Genomic DNA, 16,509 nt, shown 5'->3' with positions numbered 1-16,509 from the left:
TCATTTATATAATGAGACGGTTATTTTCATGAATTCCTCACTCTTTCATGGATGAGTTGAATTAGCATGCTTAATATTGCTTAACATGCATAGGAGTGTCGCCTTGCAGAGAAAGTAAGGATAAGCATACAGCTAATCTCATCTACCTTAGTTCTTCACTTATGAAATTGCTAATCATTCTTTTTGCCACAAGCTAATCATAGCATTTCTTTTCTTAATTGTTCATTCTATGCATGATGCTAATTAAACAGAGATCTTATGATGATGCAAGGTACCATTCTAAAGACGTGCATCATTTGGTCAAGAGCACCTACACAAAAGTGATATTTGTATATACGAAATTCACAATATGATTATATAATTTTATAAGTGAGGAGAATGTTGAGCACCTGGATAGGAGGATCGAGGGGACTGTATTGTCTAGAGTTATCCGTTCGTAGCAACACTGTCTGGAGGATCATGATGGTGATCAATTTATAGTGGGATAAAAATAATTTTTGCATAGTATCTTGGTATAAAGGTAGCGTAACAGAGGCGATCTTCGTGGTTGACCACGGTGGAGACGATGTGCGAACGGCAACACACCCTCCCCAGAAACTATAGGTGAAGTATGGGAGACAACGTATCTTTTGGAGAAATTCGGCGGTGAATATATAGAAGTAAAGTATTAGACATCTAGATATGAAAAGCAATAATGTGAGATTAAATATATATTTGAAATATATGGAAGATAAGTATGGAATATCTAGGTATGAAAAATAAATAATAGAAGATTGAATATATTTTTGAAAGGAGAAATATGATCTAACTTTGTACTATAACCATTTAATTAATTCAAATGGACAATAGAGATTAATCATATCTATCATAACTCGTACATTTTATAGAAAAATAGGTGCGATCCAACTAGCGGAACCTTATTTTTCCTAGCTGAATACCAAAGCTCGATTTCCACTAACTACATGCTAGACAGATGATTTTGCAGTTTTTCCATGTTGATGGCTGTAGCTGAATTCCCATTATTTATATGATAGATGTTTTTCGTTTACAAATTTCCTACTTTCATATTTAAGATATGATCATACAACTCTGGACTGGCAGGCCTAAAATCAGCGGATCTTCAGGGGGGGCGCCCAGGCTCAAGGCCCCTATTGGGGCCATTGATGAAGGAGAAAGAAGATCGGTCCTCTTTCATAACTTGGCTACGTCCGCCACTTAGGTCTAAGATAATTACAAATAACACAAAGATGTTAGCTTAAGCTAAGAAAATGGTGACTAGCGTTACAAAGCTTCTGCTGCTTTTTTTATTGTTGTTGTTGTTGCTGTTCTATGCAACCTGTTTTGACTAAGTCCGACGTTATTAAAATTTTGCGTATTGCGCACAAAACCAGACTAGACTATTAGTCTATTCTTATGGACAGCGAGGGTATTCTTGGCAATCCAGATGGCAGCTGCTTGCTCTGTGAAGCTGGAATCTGCCATTGGCGAGGGAGAATATGGAAGCCTGCGCGGATGAAAGCTCTCCCAGCGGCGTGGGCCCATCCACATCCTGACAGTGGGGCCACTCGCTCCGGTCCGCGGGCCCTGCCATGTCAACGCGCGCAGGCGCACGAGGGGCCGTGGGCCGTGGTACGAGTGCTGCCTGCATAATGCTATCTTCTCTCGTGTGATCATCAATGGCGAAAGCTGGCAACATCAAGACATGCACGCCTCGCCTGACATGACATCGCGCTGATGGCAATGATTATTCCATTGGATACTTTATCTATCTAAATACTAAGTACTATATGATGGAGGGGTTTATTGGGTAATAAATATGCCCTCCCTTCAAAAATGTAAAACATATTTTGTTTTGAAAAAATCAAGGTTTGTAAGTTTGATCGATAATTAGTCAAATTATATACATGTTTAGTATATAAAATTTATTTTAGTAGATTTGTATTTTGATTTTATAGCAATTGACAACATATTATACAAAAATTACGTTAAAATTTATTTTTTATGATTTTTTAAAATAAAATATGCCTTATATTCTTGAACGAAAGGGGTATATCCTAACAAACAACAATTCCGGTGCATAATGTCTATTACTTGTTTTTTTACCAATAGATAAATGGAGAACATGTATTGAGGATACTACTTTTCCCCAATACATATGTGGTTGTTTCTTGTCTCATGAATTTTGAGCCTAGTTTGTTTCTTTTATAAGATACTAGCGTATTCTCTTTTCTCATTTAATTGTTTGCCATATCAACTTTTATCCTATGTGGACGCCTATGTGGAGGTGCATTTAATATCTAAATCATAAGCAAGGTGACACTGCATCCGACAAGAGGTTGAAAACTTGCACATAAGTGATTCAGCAATTGCATCACACCAATCTAAGCTCCCTTCATCAAACAAATTGGCCATGCAGGCAAACATTGAATCCTTCACCACTGGGAAAAAACTGTTTGTGATTTGTTAAGTATTTATCTTTTTTATATCTAGAGAAAAAATTGAATTTGGTCAATTGCTCACTTAAAAAACAAAGAAAAAGCAAATTAGGACTAGGGTAAATTGATCAATTGCACAACCATTATCTCTTTATCTATCTAATGGAGAGGTCTATAGGTAGATAATGTATGGAAGCATGCTTGGTTGCACCAAATAATGGTCCCTAGTATGCTTGTTGATGGCATTACTATTCCGAAAGAACCGGTGGCTTGTCCATTTGGCATCTTCGAAAGCTAAATTTCTAGTGTGAATTGAAGTGGCAAGGGATATGATGACTAACCAGAATGTAGCACACGCCGCATTGTTTTCCTTATCCCCACTAGCTTATAGTTACGTCGAATCGTCCTTTGGATACTCCGGTTGGTGTGTCATAAGCGTTAGTTAGTTCTATCCAACGAGGTCAGGTTGTGAGAGATTCGTACTGATTTAAATGATTCATGCGAACTTCGGCCTGAGAAATTTCTGCGTTCTAAATGTGGCCTGAGAAGGGAAGACGAGAACAAGAACCGGAAGGATTCCTAGACATTTCTTTTCTAAGATTATGGCCCGTAACAATTTGAGGTGTCAGTCAGGTACGAAATGAAAGTAGTAACAGAGATTAGGATGAGTACAGGTCATGCAATTTCATTGTAATAATACATCAAATTCTATGCACTGTATGGTGCAGATGTCGAAAACTTGTTTTTTATTATTAAAACAATCAGGATAGAGTAGTGGAGAGCGGTGTGCCCGACTGCTCGAGTGCACACCTCAGTAAAGCAAGGAGTCGGCGGCCTGTACTTAGGGCCGGTCAGGAGAGGGTCTGAGCGGTGCCATCGTCTTGGGTCTCAAAATTTAAAGGCTACATATGTATATATATATTGTGTATATCAGTTCAAAACTAAACTGAAAAAAATTAGATCTGAACGATTTATATTTAATAATGAGATCTTATTTTTAATCTCGTTTTAGGACCACCAAAATATCAGAGCTGGATCTGCCTGTACTCTGCTCTGCCCCTCCCACTCCCATTTTTCTCCTAGCACTTTGCTTGGCTTCTCTTTGTTCGGGAGCTGGAATAATTCTGGCCGGTCCTGATGACCACTTGCAACGAGGACTACCTGCATGCATATGTTGCCGTTGCCGGCCTATGGAATGGCGCCGGCGACCATCTGCCGGCCGGCGACCTGATCGATATATATATGTATGTAATGGCACGTACGTACCTGATGGATATATATTTTATAATCACGGCAGCATCGAAGAGAGAAGCATGTTGCATTTCCTTCTGGATCGAGCTAGCACTCCTACGTGGATCTGTTGGGTTCTATGAATCCCAACTTAGATAACAAAAAGTAAAGTATTGGCACCAAAAATATATGCATCTCTTGGGAATACGAAAAGTACATTCTCATGCGACGATGGATGTACACTGATCGTACTATTTCCTATAGGTTGGAGTAGGACCAAAATAAGGGCCACCGCAGCACCTTTTGATACACACACGCTTGAAGAACTTCTTAATTATTACATGCCCTACAAGCTAAGTCATCGATAGCAGCAACGTAACGTTGTGTAATGGATGACCGCAAGGGAGTGCACGGAGCACTCAGAATGGAACGAGTTGGATAGGATTTGATCAAACTTTTGAAGCTTTAATTATTAATAAATTTTAAAATATTTAGTTTAAAATATAAAAATCATATGTGTAGATAGCTTCTGAAAAATACTTTCATAATCCTATCAATTTATTTGATTATATATATATATATATTAATAGAAAATAGTGGCCAGTGATACACATTGAAAATTATATAATGTCCGAAACATCAATTATTTATGACGAGAAAATCCTAGTCATTTGTGATACATGAATTTCATGTGAACTTTACATGAATGTATAACTCTAGAGTCCCTGTCGTAGAAATGTTAAGGTTCGTGTTAGGGACGGGCACGTAAAAACACTGGGAACAGAACTAGCTCAGTCGATGAGAGGTTTGTTCGACTTCAGCTTAGATTCAGGTACTTCTTTTTATCAGCGCATATCTTTTAGTTTCTTATGCCTTGAAGAAATTGGGGTAGTGCTGGGAGATTAGTAGCTTTCGAACGCATGAGCCAATAAAACCGCCGCACATAAACGCAATGATCATGCTTGTGGGGCTGGCTTGATCATATCGTCCCAGTGTTGTTGATGAACAAAGCATGATGGCTGTCTAAGGTTGCAGGAGCTAGCAATGCCCCGACCATCGTACATCTGAATTCGTTGGAACGAGAGATGAAATTGCTCCCTTTTTCTCCTTGATCTATCTATATCCAACTACTCATACATCCTTTTATTTTTTCTACGGAGTCCTTTGTACAATTCAGTATTATTCGAAAAATAAAATTCAGGCCGGCATGCGATGTGTTTATGTTCGTTTCAAAAAGAAAAGTAATTTGTTTTTATATGTATGCTATGTACGTAGATAGCTCGGGTTTGGTCGGTTAACAATTAAAGCATGGATCAAGTGCATAGAAAAAAAAAAGCTTATGCTACTATAATATTTATCTATTTTTATTATCTATCATCATCTCTCAGTTTTTTCACTCATTACCGGTTCTAGATGTAAGATATATTTTACTGATAATAATAAATAAAAAAATTAAGAAAAAAAATTAGTGAATAATCTTCTCTTACTTTTTTAAAATCTCATTTAAAATTAAATTATAATATCGCTCTTAACATATTCGTTCGATAGTTCTCCATACATTAACATTTTTATATTTAAAATTTATATTTATATTATTATATTTAATATTTATATTTTCGTTGTTATATCGGATCTCCCGTTAAGAAAAAGAAGACCCATCAAGTGCGAACCCTCAACCTGTTTTGTTCGTCGAGAGAATCTATTGAACATTACGTGCTGACAGGGCCGGTGGATGGACTAACCGACCGATCGTCTCGACCGGCTGCTGCTGATCTGACCCGACACGTTCTCCCTCTCTTGGTTTTGGCGCCCCTGCGCGATTTTGACCATCGGTTTGTCGTGTTCATGCCTGCGTGAAGAGAACGTCGTGGCTCACGCGTACGTTCCACTCGGACTACTGCTCGCATTTGCACTGCATCTGCATGCCGGTGAGATGTGACATGAGACGAACGCAGAGCAGCTCTCTTCGTTTCTCCAAGCTCTCACTTTCACTTGCACATCAAAACCTTGCTGTATTTGTTTGGGGTTTTTTTAATATTAGTTTTTTTCGGAAATTAAAAATAATACAGAAAATAAAAAATCCAAAAATATTATCTAGTCGTCAAACGGATTAGCGAAAATAGGGTTTTCACCCTACCGGGGATTTCGCCCCCCCTCCCCTAGATAAACAGTAACCCACCTGTTTTTCGAATTTTTCTCGTTCACACTTTCTCTATTTGAATAGTGGGTTGTCGTGCTCTAAAATTTATGAAACTTTTTCAATACATCCTATAATTCATGATGAATCTATTTTAAAAGAATTCACCATAATACCCTGTGTAGGTTTCAAAATAAAAACTCTAAATATGGCTACTTTTAGAACTTCTAGTAATTTTTAAGCCTCAAAACAATTTTTAAAAATTTGAAAAAATTCACTAATATTCCTCCCATGTGGCGTAATAATTTCTAAAATTATTTTCAACCCTAGGTTACTAGTGAAAAGTGAGTTCCTTTCCTAGAAAAAAGTAAATTCCTTTATAATGCTCCATTTAAATGCATTTTTATCATTTCATGTGATATGCTCTTTTTAATTCAATTTGAATTAAAACAAATTCAAACATGATTAATTTCTAAAATTATTTCCAAACTTTTGAATTCAAACAAATTAATCATATTTGAATTAAATTATTGTATCCTAATGAGTGTTAATATGAGCCTAACAATTAGAGAGAAAAAGAAAAGATGTTATTATAATCGGTCTCGATCGTGGCCCGTGTGGGAACGTTGGTGGGGTAACATTGGAGGGTAGTGTACGTCTGGTGCGTGAGCCGATAGAGGAGTTGTCGGGATCCATCCAAGTCCGCCACGACGACAGCAACGACCTCCGTCACTATCTTGATCTATCGCCCTAACCTTAGAGGGTAGAGGGGGCAACGACGTACATCGGGCTATGGTGGAGGGGGAGGATGGCGGCAGCATCGATGGGAGGAGGAGGTGAGTGGAGACGAGAGTGTCGAGAGAGAGAGAAATTGGTGGATAAGAGTGGTCGAGTAGATAGGAGTGGTCGACGCAGAAATTAATGGTCAACGCAGAAATTAGTGATGGGTCGTAGTTGTTAACGTTACTAATGAGTCAGTTGTTACCGTCACTAATGATGGTAACAACTATGACCCATCACTAATTACTTTAGTATTGGTGACATGTCTTATAACGACCTATCACTAATGAGTAGGCTATATTTAGTGATGTGTACCTCATATATCCGTCACTAATGACTGAATTATTAGTGATATATTTTAATATGACTTGTCATGAATATCTTTAGTGACGGATTGTTCGCTCACCGTCACTAATGAACCCTCATTAGTGATGGGTCCCAGTTCGAGCCACACATTAGTAACGGGTCAGTACCGAACCTGTCACTAATAATATATTAGTAACACGTAATGATGAACCATCACTAATGACATATTTTCTTTATAGTTTCTTAAGTAGTGCATATGTCCTGACCTCACAATTCCATCACCGGGTGGACTAAACGATACAGAACAAAATCGATGACCAGATTGCAAGTTTGACGCCCTGATTCAGAGGATACTTTAATTTTGTGCAAGAATCAAAAGACTGCAACAATTAGCACATTCAGATTGGAATATATGTGGGTGCTTTAAACACTTTCGGCGTTGATGTTTATGGAACATGAGATGCTGTAAGTAGATCTGCGATTAATATTGATCCCTACAGAATAAAAAAACAATCACGAATGATAAACATTTCGGATTTTGTTGCGATTCATGCTCAAAGGCGTTGATGATTTAAGGTAAGAAAATTCATGTGTTTTTAGACCCTCCAGCACCTAATTTTTTGTTCACACCTACAATTACAGTCACTTTATATATATTGGAGTTATATAGTTAGTTTATATCAGAGCTACAATCTTTCTTTTTATGTAATTTCGAGTTATGTTAGTCTTCTCAAGAACACCTGACTTTTTACTACTACCAAGTCAGATCAAATATGTCTTGCACATCTCCTTTGTAAGTGGTAAGAATGTGCGACTTGTGATCTGTAATCTATCTATCTATCTATCTATCTATCTCTACGCTGTCGTTCTCCTATGGCGTTTCAGAGTAGGTAGAAAATTGTGTTGAGTTGTTGAATACTCAATGTTCAACCAAAGTGCGCGTTAAGGATCGCCGATTTCTTCAGCTCCAAGGGAAAGGCTTGCTGCTGCTGCTGCTGCTGTATCTTCCCAGCTAGTTCGTCCCTGCTCGCAGCAGGGCAGGCAGCATTGACTGTCTGCAGTGAAGAATTCTAGGGCTAAATGGCTAATGAAAATGACTATCACGGCACCTGATAACGTAATTGTGATGGAGACCCTGAATCCCGATCACTTACAGATGACGATAATAATAAAAATAACGCGGTTCCTCCATCGGAAGGAAACCATTTGGCATCCGTTACTTTCAGGTCGGCATCTCACTATTTTTTTTTCTTCACATTGCACATATTTCATTAAGAAAAATGAGAGTGCAATATTACAACCGAGAATTCACGACCTGCACGCCAACTTGGCCCAAACACTAAGTAGCCGCACACAAAGATGAAAAAAGTCCAAAGCGTGTATTATGCTACTATATCTATTCTTTTTTACTTATCGTGTAGAATATCGATATAATCTTCAATAAACACGTTTAATTATTACTTTTGATAACTATCTTTCGATAAAAATTAATAAAAATTAGATGATATTAACGTATTTTTTATTACTATCATTTTTATACACTAAATCTTAATAGTTTATGTATATTAGTGGTTAAAGTTTTTAAAATTTAACTATACAAATTTTAGAACATATCTATTTTAAAACGGATAGTACATAGGAGTAATATGCATATGTGAAGCCATTGAACGGATCGAAGATTCTTAATTCCATGCCAACCAATGTGGTCATTTTCCAACAACTTCGATCTCCACCAAGGGGTACTACCACAGGAACTCACACGTCATGCTCAATACCGATGGTTCCATGAAAATCGTCTAGGATAAGTTGGAAGAAATGAACATTCAATGATAATATGATATGTGGCCGTTATTATTGATGGTTCTTAATTAGAATGATCGGTGATAATAGGCTATCACTAATAACTAATTATTGATGGTTTTTAATTGGAATGGTCGGTGATAATAGACTATCACTGATAGTTTTTTACCTAAAATCTTTAGTGATAATAAGTGCACATGACAATCATGTTAAATAAATTACCAATTTTCATGTATGACCAATATTACAATATTGCAACATAAGATTTACACAACAAAAGAAAAAAAATGTTTACTTGCTGTGACTAACTCAGTAGAAACTCAAATGTTTGTTTTAAAAACATTGGGTCCTGTTTCCAATAGTACAATTGATCTAATAATTCCAAGAATTAATTTTAAAGTCCCATGGAAACAAAATAGCTTTTTTCGATGATTCAGCCAAATGCCTAGTCGCAGACCAAGATTTATGCGAATGATACGAGTAACAGCCGCACAAAGCAGCATAGGTCTTGACACGGGGATTTAGACAGATTCGGATCATAGGAGATTGAGTAACAACCTCACTCCTGTGTGGTTGCTCTTTTTGCTATTGATGTGGCATATAAAGATTAAAAATGCATGTGATGCATGTCCTTCAAGCTAGCCCTCATTGAACTGAGCCAAAAGGAACACCGTATATACGGTCGAGGCTTGTATATGTAGGTGCTGGAAGGGTGTGTCGTCCGCTGAGCAGTTTCTGGCCGTTCTTTTCCGCTATAGGTTGTACTTCATCTAGCAATTCTCAATCGGGTAGTTCTACCTCCGTGTATAAGATCATGCTAACTGATTCTCGTCAGTATTCAGAATCTCTTTATGAAAGGATTTTCATTATCTTTAGCGCTTTAACAGTTTCTTTTGTGATTTTCGTCACGAAAGGATTTCTAAGATCATTCCCTTTATGACGGGATTATGTCTCATTTCCCTTCACCAATCCTTTCGAAGAGAAGCTGTTAGAGATGAGAGAAAATAAAAGGGATGAGAATGAAAAGAAGAATCAGAAAGAGAATAAAATAAAGAAATATAATCAAGATGATCTAACTATTCAGTGTGGCTAAATTATCCAGAGTAGTTCCTATACATACGGTCTTTTACCTAGTAGTTCCTATACAAGGGCGGTTTCCACCTCATGACGTGGTTTTGTACACATCGAATGTGCAGGTGCCTAGATGGTAACCCTGTAGCAATGTAGGCCCAATGAGTCGTTGATTGGTGTGATTGCGGTAGGATAGTTGACTGGTCTCTGGGGGCTGGTCTCGCCTAGGTTCCGAGGCCATAGATGGATTTCATTTCTGCTCGTGGTTTGTTTGAATTTTGGAGACCAGTCATGTTCTCCTATCCTCGTAAGCTAGCTCCTAAGATTCTACTCGAGAGAGGGCCTTGTGCCCTTTGGTATTATTTTTTAAGAAAATTGGGGTACACCAAAAGTTGTAATTTTTTTTAAAAATACCGAATTTCCGTCCGAGGGAAGTCCAAGGATTCGTTCTAATTATTTTCCACGTCGCACGAAAAATAAGGGATCCCTTGGATTCTCTTGGAAGATTGATCTTTCCTTTATGTGGGTGAGTGTTCCCACTTAGGCCATCTCCAACGGGATCGGTATCCCCATACGACATTATTGTTTAGCACTATTTGTCGATCGTGAGTAGCTGCATTTTCCTCCAACAGAGCTCGTATCCAGTGCTACAGTGTTACGGCTGCGGCACTGTAGCAGCTGGTGAGGCAAATTTGTCGATGCTTTGAGGAGTCAGTATTGCTGTTTTCTGAGTATGCATGTGGGTCCAAGGGAAAAGAAGAGTAATGGAAGGTAGGAAATATGGTAGCTGTTGGAGATGAAAAAAAAGGAAATGCTGTAATAGTGTTAGAGGATGCTGTAATAGTATTATAGTAAATTAATTTTTAGGTATCTGTTGAAAATAGTCTTAGTAAATGTAAGTTTGCTAGGATTGAGAAAAGAGAAACCAAATGGAAGGAAGGAAAACTGACAAAATTAGATGAGGACATGAACTTACCGGTTTTTAGAGGAGAGAGAGAGGATGATGCGATGTGCGGCGTGCGACTATTCCCCTGCATCGGAGTGCACGATGTGCCTGTTGCATGATCTTGATTATAAAGGGAGGTCATTAGTGATCAGGACTCATCTCCAATCTCCTCATTTAGTGGCCTTTTGCCAGCCTTGCTCTTGAGCTCTCCACCTTCTTAGCTTCTCTTATGCTTAGTGCTTTCCATCCTTCTTGGTCATTCCCTCCTCCTTTCGTCGCTCTGCTATGGACCAGTGGCCACTGTCGACGGTGACATAATCATAGCTCAAGGAGTTCATTTCCTTGGGGCTCTTGGAGGAGTCTGAGGTTGTTAGGCACCGTGTCCTGCCAGTGGAGCACATGGTGCTGCACATGGAGGATGGGGATGTGACTTTGTTCGTCTCATACCTCTGGTGCGGGTTGCGCATGTCGTGTGCTTGTTCAACCTACAGCTGCTTGCGCACTATGAGATCGAGTTGCTCCATGTGACTCCCAACTCGATCTTGATGGTGAGCATATTCATCCACCTCTGCGAGGCGTTCATGGGCATCATGTCATTACTGGGTATCTTCACCCACTTCTTCCACCTCTCCGCCTCCCGTGGGATGGGGATCGCTGGTACTTCTATCTCAATGTTTGGACAAAGGTAGGGTAACCGTCGCTTCCGCTCTAGAGATCTTGGAGTGAGTGGAGCAAGAAGTGGTTTTATTACTCGCTCGTGAAAGGGGATCCCTGTTCTTCAGGGGGTGAGGAGCCCATGGAGGTCGAGTCCTGGGCAGTGGAGCTCGAAATTACCCCCAAGCTGTAGAAGCATATCACTATTGTGGATTTCTTGGTTCGTTTTGGACTTACATGGCGGTGGATCATGCAAGATTTGTCCGACGGAGGATTAATGCCCTGCACGCTAGAGAGCATGGCGCCAGAGACCGCCACGCCACCAGGGACCCTTGGATGGGTATGTTTTCTTGGAAGCTCTTTGATCATGTTTTGATCCCTCTTCATGCCTCTCCTGATGTTTGAGTAATTTAATCTGGTCTTTCCTCAGATATGATCGAGAAGGAGTTCGAGGACTGGATCAAGCGCTTGTTGGTGAAGCATGATCCGTCGTGTGAAGGACCATTTGAGGGGGAGCACATGTCTAAGCCCTTTGGAGACGGATGAACTAGCAAGGGTATTTTCCGTAATTGCATCTTGAGATTTATTGCAAGACGGTAGCAGTTTACCTAAAGTGCTTTCTTTTGGGAAGAAAATCTAGGCCAAGCTTGGCGTTGTTGCTGCTGCCGTCGATCCATCCAAATGTCCTATTCCTGGCCATACACTGAAGAAGGTTACCGCTTCAAGGATGAAGCCGTCAAGGAGGGATCCCTCTTCATGCCTCTCCTGATCTTCGGAATTTCACTTAGGTTGCTGCACCAAGACCATAGGTCATAAGTTCTTGTTTGTTCCCGGCTCCTAGAGTGCTCTTCGATGTAGTGGATGCTATAGTGATGATCAATCGCGAGCGCAACCACCTCCTCGAACCATGCGTGTGCTGGCAGTCCCTCAATCCTAAGGTGGACATGGAAATCAAATGATGTGGACTCAGCGTACCTCCTTTCATTCCATGTTGCAAACCTGAAGTAATGGTCACAGTATGACAACCGGTTGGAACGGAAGACCTCATCTCTGATGAGCTGGCTATTGAAGATGATGAGCCAGTCCTTTGGGTGGTGCTTCACCACCTAGCATTAATGGACTCTCACACCAAACTCCTGCGATAGAGCGACAGAGAGGATATAGGACTCCATGTCAGGTTGGGAGCCTACGAGCTAGTAGACAGTAGCCCTACTGATCAAAAGCTCTCTGCAGTGCTCCACGTCCCTTATAGCTGCCACTGCAGCAAAAACCTCCACAGGGCGAGCTGCTGGGTCATCGGGGAAACAAACCATGGGAGCAGAAATAGGTTTTGGTGTGGAGGAAGTTCTGATGGTTGGGTTGAGTAACTGGGGCTTGGACTTGAGACCTGCTGCTTGGCTTTGGTAGTGATAGGGCGTTCTCTGCTTGCACTCAGTGGAGCGATGGCCCGACTTGCAGTAGCGCCAGCACTTTGTAGGGTCCCGGCAAACTAATACCTTGTGGTCCGATGCGAGGCAGTTGAAGCATTTTCCCTTTGTTCTTCTTAAATAGGACTCTGTTCTTGGTTTTAGCTATAGCTTCTGTATTATGCCTTAGTGCACCGGCTATCTTGAATGATCTCAGGCCATCCTCCACCAGTACCTTGAACTAACTGTGTTCCACTCAACTGCATTGAAAGATAGATCTCGAGCCCTACGCTCACCTGTGGTGGAGGACTTAGCTGGAAAGAGAGACATGTTTGGATTGGTACTTAGTTCTAGTTGGTGCCTTTGCTGCTGGTTGGGCACCTTGAGGTGCTCCTTGTAGAGTCTCTATTGCTTGTGAAGCCTATTCTATCGAGGGAGCGTTTGCAGCCTTCATGTTGAGAATGCAGAGCTGGCCGGAAGCCAACCTGTTTCCACTGCGATTTTAAGACTCCTTGAGTGGCCGCCAAGCACGTTGGGCTCGAGGAAAAGGGGTGAATGCTGATGATTGCGGTCTTTGTACTGTCCTCAAGATCTACTAAAAAACTAGCTGGCTGCACTAAATCTCTGGCATTCTCGGACAGAGAGGGATTGTTGGGTGACATAGCCTTACCTCTACCATTGATGATTTCTCGCTCCCGGCGGGAGTGCAACGGTAGGACTGCTGGACAGTGGCCTGGGAGAGGATCGACTATCATAGGATCTGGTTGACGGATCCCCCTCTCTACTACCTCCGCGTAGCTCTGCATTCCAGTCTTCACAATCGCTGATCTTTGTTCACCTCTGGTATGGGTGCCATTGCTGCAGATCTTGGCGACAACTACTTTAACTTGAGAGATCTCCGACGGATTTGGCGTATCTAACTATGATAGAAGGCATGCATTCAACACAGTCGATGCTAGCACCCGATCTGAAGGAGACCTGCAGAAAAGGGGATGGTAGGTGGATCTAGGGGGCGAAGGGAGGTGGATCTGTTGGAGCGAAGGAGACGGATTAGGGGATTTGGGGGGTTTTTGGTGGGATCTGCGGGATCTCGGGTGGAGTCGCTAGAGAGCGGCATCTGAGCTCCCTCGAGAGGCACTCAAATCATTCTTCCCAAAGTTCAGATCCTCCCCTAAAGCCCTTTCTGACTCATAGGAAAAGTTTTCGAGAGTATCACTGTTCAAGTTGTAAAAATTCTCTTAACCAACTAGGTTTTGCCGCAACACAGGGTACGACACATCAACCTTATAGTAGCCTCGTGCCAACACCATCCAGTGCCACCTGTTTGGTCTTAACTCCTTATTTTTAATATAATACGTAGGTCTCTGCCAGTTCGTTTAAAAAAAATACATATGATTCAATGTTCATGTACAACCACACAAAGCTACGGGATATTTAAGGGTCTCTCAGTTACCACTATTTATATTATGTTTTGATAAAATATCATCTATATCTCACTGACATATAAGATCATCTTATCAGTAACACGCGGGTCAAAATATTAAATCTTCGAAACACAACTAAATTAATGATATATAAACAAAATTTCCATTATAGATAGGGTCTAATATAACCCACCCTTGAAAACGCGCAGCCAAGCACGACCACGACTATTAAGGCATCTGATCGATTATAGACCATCTCCAATCATATTCCCTTCATTTCGTTCCCTTCCCGATTCCCTTCCCCGTTCTTATTCCCTTTATTTCCTCTCATCTCCAACAGCTTCCTCTAGAGGGGAATCGCGAAGGGAAAGGAGAGAGAATCCCGTCTTGAAGGGAATGATCCTGGAAATTCTGTCGTGACGGGAACCGTGAAGGGAAACCGTTGGAACGCTGAAGGGAACGAAAATCCCGTCGTGAAGGGATTTTGGTCCCTGAAGGGAAACCGTTGGAGATGATCTAAGCTCACTCTGATGGAGACCCAGATCAGCTGATCAGATGACGATAATAACATGTGTACCACACTTCTTCCACCCGAAGGAAAACCCCATTTGGCTCGATCACCACCCGGTTACTTTTCAGGTCGCCGTCGTTGCTTTGTCAAGCCTGAACGAAATTACGCTAGCCCCTCTTGGAAGCGTTGGACTTCGGACACTTGTGTTTATTTATGTAGCTGATCACTTCCACCTGATACCATGCTAAAACATGACGCGTACGTGAAGGCATCGAACGGACGCGCCTTTGTTTCTTCTACACCAACCAAACACACATGAAAGTATTTTTCGTTTTTAAAAAACAAAACAGATAGGAGAGCTGCATCTTTATATTAAAAAGCAGAAGTAAAGCTGAACGAATACAAGGGATAACAAAGCCTGTGGAAAAAAAAAATACTCTCAGGAGGATGAGGCGGACAAACCGCCAGACACCCACTAATATCCCGTACTGGATTCCTCGTTTAGCTTGGCCATCGACAGATGCATGGACACCCTTTTACGCTGACATAATTCTCATGTAGCACTCGTTCCACATTTCTCATCTGGCGAGAATCTGAAGGTCGACAAGGTCTTTATTCCATACAAGTAGAGAAACTCCCCCAAGTTCATAGATCTGCCGGTTAAATAAACTCTCAAGACGCCTCGGGTCGGTTAGGCTACCAATGGAGTGGAAGCACATGGGAGTATTTGTCATCTGGGAGTTGAGTATTAATATCCGAGGATGTCAATATTTTGGTTTTTCGAGGGGTCCCAATGCTCAGTCAGTCGTGGGGCCCAACGCGCCAGGATCTGATAATCCCACGCGTTTGGCCTGAATCTAGCCGCACACGTGTTCGATAGTTAAGGCACATGCAATATGGTAACGTGCTAGAATGAGGTAAGAGTTTGCAGCAGACCCACCGATCGATACTGGAGCACTCACCACCATGGTCGTGGAAGGAGGAACTTGGTCATCGATAGTCGGGGTGCTACCTACGTATAATAGGAATCTATGGCTCCTAAAGTAATGTAATCTTATCTTCGGAATATAGTTGCCGTATGACGTTCGTTCAGGGTTGGTAGAAAATGGTGTACGTGACTGTTGTTTTCCATTATTAGAAAAAAAATGTGAATATTGGCAGCGTTTCTTGCGCTGGATGTGGCACACGGATTCCTTGAGGTCCTCGCGTTTGCATCTCGTCGGCGTCGAGCATGGCAGCGCTCAGGCTCTCATCGCCGTGCTGCAGCTCCCGTTCCGTTTTATTCCTCCCCTGGAGCCGCGGTGCCCGGCCCGGAGGTATCTGGCACCATCGATCTGTTCTTCCAGGCGAAGCGCGCCGACGCGGCATTGTACCACGTAATAAAGACGTCGCGTGTATTCTACTGCTAATTTCTTGCATCTTATTTCCTATTTCTTTCCACATTGATTAATCTTTCTTTTATATTTCCTATGGCTAACGTTGGATCTGGACTCCTGGCTACAAACGTCTAATTGCAACCGAAAAATATATATAATAATCATGTAAATATAACCTGGTCCCACCAAATAAATGGTTTAGATTTTTCCTCTTTTTCCTTAGATTAACGTGGTAATCTCTAGCTTTCAAGGTTAAACTTGGAGGATTATCTTTTGGCGCCTGGTGATCAGAAGAAACTAGTCTTCCAATGGCCGGTCACGTGGAACAAATCTGGATTTTTACGACGAAAACGCTCGTGACAAAAGTCATGGTGTGTGCCGCCCTAAAGTCTCTGTAAAGTTCCTAAAGTTTGTAGGGGGCATACATATATGT

The sequence above is a fragment of the Phragmites australis genome, chromosome 22 (assembly GCF_958298935.1).
Source record: "Phragmites australis chromosome 22, lpPhrAust1.1, whole genome shotgun sequence".
Classification (NCBI taxonomy): Eukaryota; Viridiplantae; Streptophyta; class Magnoliopsida; order Poales; family Poaceae; genus Phragmites; species Phragmites australis.
This window is presented reverse-complemented; position numbering follows the sequence as displayed.